This window comes from Trachypithecus francoisi, unplaced genomic scaffold (assembly GCF_009764315.1).
Source record: "Trachypithecus francoisi isolate TF-2019V2 unplaced genomic scaffold, Tfra_2.0 Lachesis_group0, whole genome shotgun sequence".
Classification (NCBI taxonomy): Eukaryota; Metazoa; Chordata; class Mammalia; order Primates; family Cercopithecidae; genus Trachypithecus; species Trachypithecus francoisi.
The window spans coordinates 68490985-68501473 of NW_022681453.1; the positions used below are offsets into that span (position 1 = coordinate 68490985).

Genomic DNA, 10489 nt, shown 5'->3' on the forward strand with positions numbered 1-10489 from the left:
CAGTGGCAACAAAAGCCAAAATTGACAAATGGGATCTAATTAAACTAAAGAGCTTCTGCACAGCAAAAGAAACTACCATCAGAGTGAACAGGCAACCACAGAATGGGAGAAAATTTTTGCAATCTACTCATCTGACAAAGGGCTAATATCCAGAACCTACAAAGAACTCAACAAATTTACAAGAAAAAAACAAACAACCCATCAAAAGTGGGCAAAGGATATGAACAGACAGTTCTCAAAAGAAGACATTCATATAGCCAACAGACACATGAAAAAATGCTCATCATCACTGGCCATCAGAGAAATGCAAATCAAAACCACAATGAGATACCATCTCACACCAGTTAGAATGGCGATCATTAAAAAGTCAGGAAACAACAGGTGCTGGAGAGGATGTGGAGAAATAGGAACACTTTTACACTGTTGGTGGGATTGTAAACTAGTTCAACCATTATGGAAAACAGTATGGCGATTCCTCAAGGATCTAGAACTAGAAGTACCATATGACCCAGCCATCCCATTACTGGGTATATACCCAAAGGATTATAAATCATGCTGCTATAAAGACACATGCACACGTATGTTTATTGCAGCACTATTCACAATAGCAAAGACTTGGAATCAACCCAAATGTCCATCAGTGACAGACTGGATTAAGAAAATGTGGCACATATACACCATGGAATACTATGCAGCCATAAAAAAGGATGAGTTTGTGTCCTTTGTAGGGACATGGATGCAGCTGGAAACCATCATTCTCAGCAAACTATCGCAAGAACAGAAAACCAAACACCGCATGTTCTCACTCATAGGTGGGAACTGAACAATGAGATCACTTGGACTCGGGAAGGGGAACATCACACACTGGGCCCTATCATGGGAGGGGGAGAGGGAGGGATTGCACTGGGAGTTTTACCTGATGTAAATGACGAGTTGATGGGTGCTGACGAGTTGATGGGTGCAGCACACCAACATGGCACAAGTAACATATGTAACAAACCTGCATGTTATGCACATGTACCCTAGAACTTAAAGTATAATAATAAAAAAAGTATCACGTATTTCAAAATTGCTAAAATAATAGATTTTTAACTATTATTTTATTGTCTCTTCACTATTAATCTCCCAACAAAAAAAATAAGTTGGTGAGATAGATACATTAATTAGCTTGATTAATCTTTCTCAAATGTATATAATACATAGATCAAAATATCACATTGTACCCTGTAACTATTTGGTTATTAAAAGTACTTTTTGTTAATTAAAATTTTTTTAAAGTTCATCCTGGGGAGAAAGAAAGCTGCAACTCTGAGGCAATGTATATCACAACTATGAGAATAGGAGGGGTGGAGGAAGACAGTGAAATCCAGCCACATCCATCCTCTGTGGCCACCTCATGCACTTAACCAACCATCTCTATTACCTAATCTCCTAATGCCAATTCCCCCAAGTTCCACCTTCTTCCATGACAGACAGACAGCAAAGCCAAAGATTTTCAAATCCAACAAATTAGAGTTTGAATTTGGGCTCTGCCAGTTATTAGATGTGACATTAGACAAACTATTTAATCTCAATAAGCCTCAGTTTACTTATTTGTAAAAGGAGAATAATAATACCAACTTGAAAAATTAAATGATTTGAGATCTGTTTTACAACATTGTGACTAAATTTAAGACCAATGTATTGTATACTTGAAAAGTGTTAATAGAGTAAATTTTAAATGTTCTCACCACTAATAAAAGAGAAGGACGTGAGGTAACATGTAGGTTAATTAGCTTGATTTAGCCTTTTCACAATGTACATACTTCAAAATATCATGTTTTATACCATAAATGTACACAATTTTTATTTGTCCATGAAAAAATAAGAAAATAATTAAATGAGATAATGGAATATCTGACACATAGTTGGTGATCAATAATGCTAGCTTTGTTCCACACCATTCCTTCTACTAAATTATTTTTGTACCCTTTCCTATATTCAATCCATTTCATTTCATTTTGCTATTAGCCTTGTTCAAATATGTTAGGGCGTGTGTGTGTGTGTGTGCATGCGTGCACGCACATGTGCATGTGTACATCTGTGTGTCTGACTGTCCTATTGTATCTTTCCTGGAGGACAAATAGATAAGAAGGTGTATTAGGAAACCACAAGCCAAAGTGTCCTGATCTGCTGTGTACACAGCAGGGAACAGATCACTCTTGATCATATCCAGGGTTTTCAGTCTCTAATCCCAAAGCCCAAAATTCTCTGGGCTTCTTGAAGACATCCACAGTTTTCAGCACCAGTCGTGTGTGTGTGTGTGTGTGTGTGTGTGTGTGTGTGTGTGTACCACATGGTATCATTCTCACAGTATCACCAGCTGCTGAGTGACTATAGGCCACCATCCCTAGGCTATACCCAGGGAACCGGAAACAGCCAAGTGACCCCAAAGCAGATGTGCTAAACTGCTGGCTATCATCCAAGAGCTGGGGGAGTGATCAGACCCACCTATACAGGGAGCAAGAGCACAATGAAGAGACCAAAACAAGTTATCATTCATGCTAAAGGACTAGTTTGGGAGTGGTTGGTTAAAACAGAATGGAATGCCGTATTCTAACCACCTTCTTAGTTTTGCGAGGTATTCCATCTTTTTACAAGATAGGAAGTTACAGTGCATCTCTCCTGTTCAGATGAAACATGTTTTCAAAATCATAATCATTTCGTGTTTCTTCCTGGTTTCTTTCCTGTGGTTCAGCAGACTCTGAAACCAGCAAAGATTTTATGGTTGATTAGGATTTGCATTTTAAGTAGTTAGAGCTACTCAGATTTTTTAAAGCATTGATTTAAAAGATCCAGGTAAAAGTTTTCTATCTTACAGCAAACTGTTGCTTGCCTCCAAAATACACTGTTGCACTTTAATCTTCTCTTTTGAATACATTCATGCAACCTAAATTGTTTTTTGTACAGTTCCATAAAGTAATACACCTCTATGAATTTTATTTTTGATGAATAATGACAGCACTCTTTACTTAGTAGCCAGTCCCTGGTTTGCCATACAGTATACATTCTCTGTAACTTCTTTTTTGCTTAAGCATTGGATCACTATCAATGCTTTGAAATTAAAGATGCACAAGTTATAAATACAGAATAAAGAGTAACCAACTAAACTTAACTGTTTTTTACTAAGATTGTAGATTTTAGTTCTGTGTTTGCTGTAAGTTCATCAAAACATATTTAAAAATGACTAAAACTGCATATTTATATGTATTATTTGATGTAATAAAGCTTATGTTCATTAACAATCAGTAAATAAAAATAAAGAATTAGACCCTAACAGATGAACAATTACATTAAATGCAAATGGTCTAAGATCATTAACTAAAAGAGATTGGTAGATAGGTTTTAAAAACAAGATCCAACTATATGCTCTGTGCAAAAAACTTGCTTGAAATATAGTGATATAGGCCAGTTGAAAGTAAAAGGATGGAAAAAGATATATCATGCAAACATTAATCAAAGGAAAGCAGAAATGGTTATATCAATCACATAGACTTAATATTAACAATATTAATAAAGTAGACTTCAGAACAAAGAAAATTACCAGAGAAGGACACTATGTAATAAAAGAGTCAATCCACCAATAACATATAGCAATCCTAAATGTGCTTGTACCAAACAACAGAGCTGCAAACTATGTAAAGCAAAAATTGATAAAACTGAAAGGAGGTCAGGTGCAGTGGCTCACACCTGTAATCCCAGCACTTTGGGAGGCTGAGGTGGGTGGATCACCGGAGGTCAGGAGTTTGAGACCAGCCTGGCCAACATAGTGAAACCCCGTTTCTATTAAAAGTACAAAACTTAGCCAGGCGTGTTGGTGGACACCTGTGGTCCCAGTTACTCAGGAGGCTGAGGCATGAGAATCGCTTGAATTGGGGAGGTGGAGGCTGCAGTGAGCCGATATCACGCCACTTCACTCTGGCCTGGGCAACACAGCAAGACTCTGTCTCAAAAAAAAAAAAAAAAAAAAAAAACTGCAAGGAGATATAGCGAAATCCAGGAATGGAAAACCACAGAGGCTTTATCCTCCAAAGAGGCAGTGGGCTGAGCTCAGTGAGAGACAGCATCTACTAGGTAAAACAAGGCCTGAGGATTCTGGGAGAGTATAATATGCAGGATGATGTCAGACACATATTGCTGAACCTTTTTTTGACTCAATAATTCTTTATTTTAATGTATATTACAGAAAAAATACATTGGACACAGTAGGTAGAAACATGGTTACACAGACCATATAAATTAACAGACTCTGTCATGAATGTTTCAAATGTTCATATACTGAACATTTCAGCATGACTTTTTTATTTATTTATTTATTTATTTTGAGACAGAGTCTTGCTGTGTCACCCAAGCTGGAGTGCAGTGGCACGATCTCGGCTCACTGCAACCTCTGACTCCCGGGTTCAAGCAATTCTCCTGCCTCAGCCTCCCAAGTAACTGGGACTAGAGGTACCCGCCACCACACCTGGCTAATATTTGTATTTTTAGTAGAGACTGGATTTCATCATGTTGGCCAGACTGGTCTTGAACTCCTGACCTCAAGTGATCCACCCACCTCAGCCTCTCAAAGTGCTGGGATCACAGGCGTGAGCCAGCGCGCCCGGCCTCAGCATGACTTTTTAGAAGTAGGGATGGTAAGAAGGACTGCTCCCATCATCTCACCCCGGTAGTCTAGGTGGGCTATCACTCCCATGTTAAGATTGCATCCAGATGGCAGTGGACTGCCAAGGTGCTCCATCTGTATCACATCACCAAGCAGGGGCACCACTCATCCTGAACTAAGAAAGCATCTAGGTTTAATGCCAACATCAGTCACCCAACTGGCCAATCTTAAGCCTAGATCAAGGAGTTCTTCACATGTTTAAATCATGCAGCTATTTTTTGTATGCATCTTATAAATATTTATTATTTGTCATGGTTTTAAAAATTTTACCTTTTACAAGTATAATTTTTTTGTTTTCATGATGTTTATAGAAGCAGCACATTGAACAAGTGTGACTGTGACACAATCGAAATCCAATTTAGTTTTCTGTTTCCTGTATCACCTCTAAACTTTATCCAGTGGTAAAAGCTTTCTTTCTACCACTGGAAAATATCCCAGCAAGCCTGGTATGTTTATGTATATGTGTGTATGTGTGTGTGTGTGTGTGTATATACACACACACACACATATATATATCTGTATTTTTTTTTACTAATGCTTAGATAAAAGACAGTCTTAAGACTTTTATGTGCAAACTCAGTCTTAATTTGGTAGTTTGAATATCAAGTCCTAGATATTAGTCAACTCTTCCATTTCCTTCCTGTTCCCTAGGTAAGGCTTCTACTTGACAGCTGCCTGTTTTCCAGAAAGGGAGTGTGGCTGGTTTCTGCTTTCCCCACTCACTTCCTCCTTCACTGGTTATCTGAAGTTTTAAGGGCAGGCTGGAGGGATGAGAGGTAAAGGTCAAAGGACAGTACTTGCTGGCTAGTGGCTGAGAGCTCTCTAGGCCAAGCAGAAAGTCAAACGTGGCTCCCTGCCTGGGCACTTTCATGGAGATTTCCATCATTCCATGGTGCAGGGTACCTAATAATGTCTAGTCCAAGTGGTCATTGATAACTTCTTTCAAAGCCTCTTTTAAAAAACAGCATTCCCCTCTGGCTTCTTCTTGCTAGAAGAAAGCAAGAATTCCTCCAGGTCACTCAATTAGGACGGCAGGTCAAGACTAACACAGTCACTTCTACATTTTCTTGGGTGGGAGTCAGGAGCCATTGCCCTATATCCCCTAAGTGCTGAGAGCACCTGCCATAGCTCTTGTAGCTCCAAGGAAGCTTCTTGCACTAGGTTTCTTTTTTTGTTTGTTTGTTTTTATTATTGTACTACGTTTAAGGAGAAGGCAGTACCCCCTCTCTTGGGTCTCTAGCATAGCACCAGGTCCCTCCTAAAAGGTCTTCCACATATCTTCCTCTGTTTTCACATTCTGACTTATTTTAAATATCTTTGATTGAGCTAAGATATCCAAAAATCATAGAACAAGTTCTGCACAAATTCCTTTGGAAATTCACATGTGAGGAGCCTGTCTCACATGAACCCTGGTAATTTACCTACTGTATTGAAACCTCAGTCTAACATCCTGCTATATTTACTTGTTTGATTACCTTCTATTTTTAAAAAGTGAGCCAGGCATTTTGACTCATGCCTGTAATCCTAGCACTTTGTGAGGCCAAAACAGGTGGATCATTTGAGGTCAGGAGTTTGAGACCAGCCTGGCCAACATGATGAAACCCCATCTCTCCTAAAAATACAAAAATTAGCCAGGTGTGGTGGCACACACTCCAGCCTGGGCGACAGAGCGAGACCCCCATCTCAAAAGAAAAAAAGAAAAATAATATCAGTTTTCCATTTATGATAGAGAGTTTATTTTTTAATCAGTATACTTGTTTATATAGTGAATCAATTTAAAGAAAAAATATTAAATAATGAAATACGGAGATACATATATAGGACTGAAAACATAGAGATGGTAGGCTGGGCGCGGTGGCTCACACCTGTAATCCCAGCACTTTGGGAGGCCGAGAGGGTGGATCACGAGGTCAGGAGATCAAGACCATTCTGGCTAACACGGTGAAACCCCGTCTCTACTAAAAATACAAAAACAAAATTAGCCAGGTGTGGTGGCAGGCGCCTGTAGTCCCAGCTACTCGGGAGGCTGAGGTGGGAGAATGACATGAACCCGGGAGGCGGAGCTTGCAGTGAGCCTAGATCAAGATCGCACCACTGCTCTCCAGCCTGGGCAACAGAGAGAGATTCCGTCTCAAAAAACAACAATAACAACAACAACAACAAAATAATAAAAATAAACATAGAGATGGTATATAAGGCATAGTCATCATATATTATAAATCAAAGGTACTTTATAAAGATTTATTTAGTGCCAGGCGCAGTGGCTCATGCCTGTAATCCCAGCACTTTGGGAGGCCAAGGCGGGCAGATCATGAGGTCAGGAGTTCCAGACCAGTCTGGCCAATATGGTGAAACCTTGTCTCTACTAAAAATACAAAAATTAGCTAGCGTGGTGGTGGTGGCACACACCTGTAATCCCAGCTACTCGGGAGGCTGGGGCAGAAGAATTACTTGAGCCCGGGAGGCTCCCCAAGGAGGTTACACTGAGCTGAGATCACGTCATTGCACTCCAGCCTGGGCGGCAAGAGCAAGACTCACTCAGTCTCAAAAAAACAAAAATAAATAAATAAATAAAAGATTAATTTAGTAGAAGCAAGAAGAATATGTTGAAAGGAGGAGCAACTATAGTTTTACGTTACCGTTTTATAAGTCCTGAACACACACACAAATACACGGTTATGAAGAAGATTTAGTAGATGGTATGAGTCACACTTGGAAGTCGAATGCCTTCTGAAAGTTCAATTACAATACAAACTGCAGATTTGCTTGCCCTGTTCTCCAGCTTGTAAGGAAACTGGCCCATCCCTCCCAAATAAATCTTAAATAAAAGCAATACATTCAAAGGGGCCCACTCCCTATCCTTCCCTAGCCAGAGCTGATTGATCCAGGATGGGAAATTCGTTTGAGTTTGGCCCATTAGACATCTTCATTAGGAATTTGGAATCATGACCAAGAGAATAAAACTCAGTTTGACTTCCCCCTTCAATAGTGAATGGATTCACTATTAGTGTGCCGGAAAATTATATTTCTGAACTTGTAGGATGGACAGTCCTCATCTCAGGTCCTAATATGTGTTACCCAAACTAGTAGAAATGAATGAACAGAAAACCAGAATTTTGATTTCTAAATTTGTAATAATAAAATGATCTAATAAACTAGATACTTAGATACTTTGATTTATAGATCAGCATATTCTGTCACTGTAAGTGAATCTATATAAGCAGCCAAATCATCAGAAATTGTCTTGAAATTGGAAAAAGAGATGCTAGCTGTGTGATCGTGGTTGGTGGACCATGATAACCTGATGAACTCACCTCTTCCAAGGGGATCTACTAACCTTGAGAGCCAAATCTTTGTGTTCTTTAGTTCTGGATGCCTTTTATTTGACCCACTGATTGGTTCTAACTTTTTTATTCTTCCACTAACAGCTAACCCACTTTTTAATTGAAACTTTACTTTTTAAATATCTCAATAGCGGTAGGCTGAATAATGGCCCCCCAAACTATGTCTACATCCTTATCCTAGAACCTGTGAATGTAACCTTGTTTGACCAAAAAAAGGTCTTTGCAGGTGTGATTACATCAAAGACCTTGAGATGGATGGGAAGATTATCCTGGATCATCCATGTGGTCCTAATGCAACACAAGTGTCCCTCTAAGAGAGAAGGGGAGGAAATTTTAAAAAGTGGTGGCATACCAGATGGTAGAAATCAGCTTTCTCACATTCTAGGGTGATTGGTAATGGCTTGGAGGAGAGATGTCCAGCAGGCACCTTTTGAAGGAAGACCATCTGCACCTTTATGATACGTGAGATGCCTGGAAGGCAGCAGGAGCTTCTCGGGACTGCTTTGCTTTTTGTTGTTGCCAGTGTTGCCTAGGACAGTTCTTCACCTTGGTGATAACAACTGGTTCTGGTTTCCATTTTTTCCATACTTGTGAGCCGACCTCATAGTGTTCCCTTGGAGACACCAGCACCAGCCAGCTGTCCCCTCTCCTCAGAGATCTGAGTTTCAGCTTCGTGAGTCCCTTCTCTGAGTTCAGAGACACCAGCAGTGAGAAAAAAACCCCAGCCTGGCTTCAGCTCAGCAGGGTCTCTCTTCTAAGCTTCTAGATCCAGATCACCCTGACTCTTCCCTTAGTTCCCCTAGCCCTAGGAATGGTGGCTGCTTCTTGCAATTACATGTTTTCACACTTTACCTGGACAGTCTTCCAATACCTGTTTAACCAGTTTCTTAAGTTAAATTCTTTCTGAAAAACATAACTGGTGTGGCTTTTGTTTGGAGACAGGGTCTTGCTCTTGTTGCCCAGGTTGGAGTGAAGTGGCACAATCTCGGCTCTCTGCAACCTCTGCCTTCTGGACTCAAGCAGTCCTTCCACTTCTGCCTCCCGTGTAGCTGGGACTACAGGTTGCACCATCATGCCAGATTAATTTTTGTATTTTTTGTAGAAACAGGGTTTCGTCATGTTGCCCAGGCTGGTCTTGAACTCCTGGGCTCAAGCAATCCCCCCGTCTCAGCCTCCCAAAGTGCTGGGATTACAAGCATAAGCTGCTGTGCCTGGCCTGTTTTCTTGATTAAACCCTTATTATTAGAGTCACAGACAGAAGATGAGAAGGCAGCATGACCACGGAGGCAGAGATTAGAGTGATACAGTCTATAGGCAAAGGGATGGCAGCAGCCACCAGAGGCTAGAGGGGGAAAGGAACAAATTGCGCCCTCGAGCTTTTTTTTTTTTTTTTTTTTTTCTCGAGACAGTTTCACTCTTGTTGCCCAGGCTGGAGTGCAATGGCATGATCTCGGCTCACCACAACCTCCGCCTCCCAGGTTCAGGCAATTCTCCTGCCTCATCCTCCTGAGTAGCTGGGATTACAGGCATGCACTACCATGCCCACCTAATTTTGTATTTTTAGTAGAGACAGGGTTTCTCCATGTTGGTCAGGCTGGTCCCCCTTGAGCTTCTGAAAGGAGAATGGCCTGGAGTGAGCACAGTCCTGCTGACATCCTAATTCGGGCCCGGTGATACGGATTGCAGACTTCTGACCTCCAGAACTGTGAAAGAGTAAACTTCCATGGTTTTAACCACCCCATTTTTGTGGTCATTTTTTACAGCAGCCAACGGAAACTAATACATCAATGCTCACAGTTTCAGCTTGAGAGCTGAAATATGACAACACTCTTACAGGTGTCTTTATATTCCTGAATTCTGATTCATTGTATCTGTTAAGTAACTGATATACAAGTAACAGCAACTGACTTTACCTACCATAAGCAAAAAAGGGAATTTGTAATTAGTGTACAGGGGAGTCTGATGGAGCTTGAGGTCAAGGATGCAACTGGACCTCAAAAAGAAATGAATCCCCTGCAATCCCAGCACTTTGGGAGGCTGAGGTGGAAGGATGACCAGCCTGGGCAACATAGTGAGACCCTGTCTCTATGAAAAATAAACAAAATTGGCTGAGTGTGACGGCATGCACATGTAGTCCCAGCTACTCAGAAGGCTGAGGCAGGAGGATGGCTTGAGCCTGGGACGTCAAGGCTGCAGTGAGCTATGATTACACCACTGCACTCCAGCCTGGGTGACAGGGTGAGACCCTGCATCAAAAAACAAAAGCAAAAACAAAAACAAAAGCAAATGGATCCAGGCAACCTGGGGATCGTCTTTCACAATTGCTCTTCTCTGCACCTTTCTGAGCATCTCTCTGCTTCGTGGCCTCTCTTGCTGTTGCCTGGCTTCCTCTGTGACTCAGCCCGCATAGCAGGTAATGGCGTCTACCAATGCTCTCAGCTGT

General features: G+C 41.0%; 1 pseudogene; it reads left to right on the top strand.

Annotated features, from left to right (window-relative positions):
• Positions 1–2335: 2335 nt before the first annotated feature.
• On the top strand, positions 2336–2599 carry LOC117078250 (annotated as a pseudogene).
• Positions 2600–10489: the final 7890 nt, after the last annotated feature.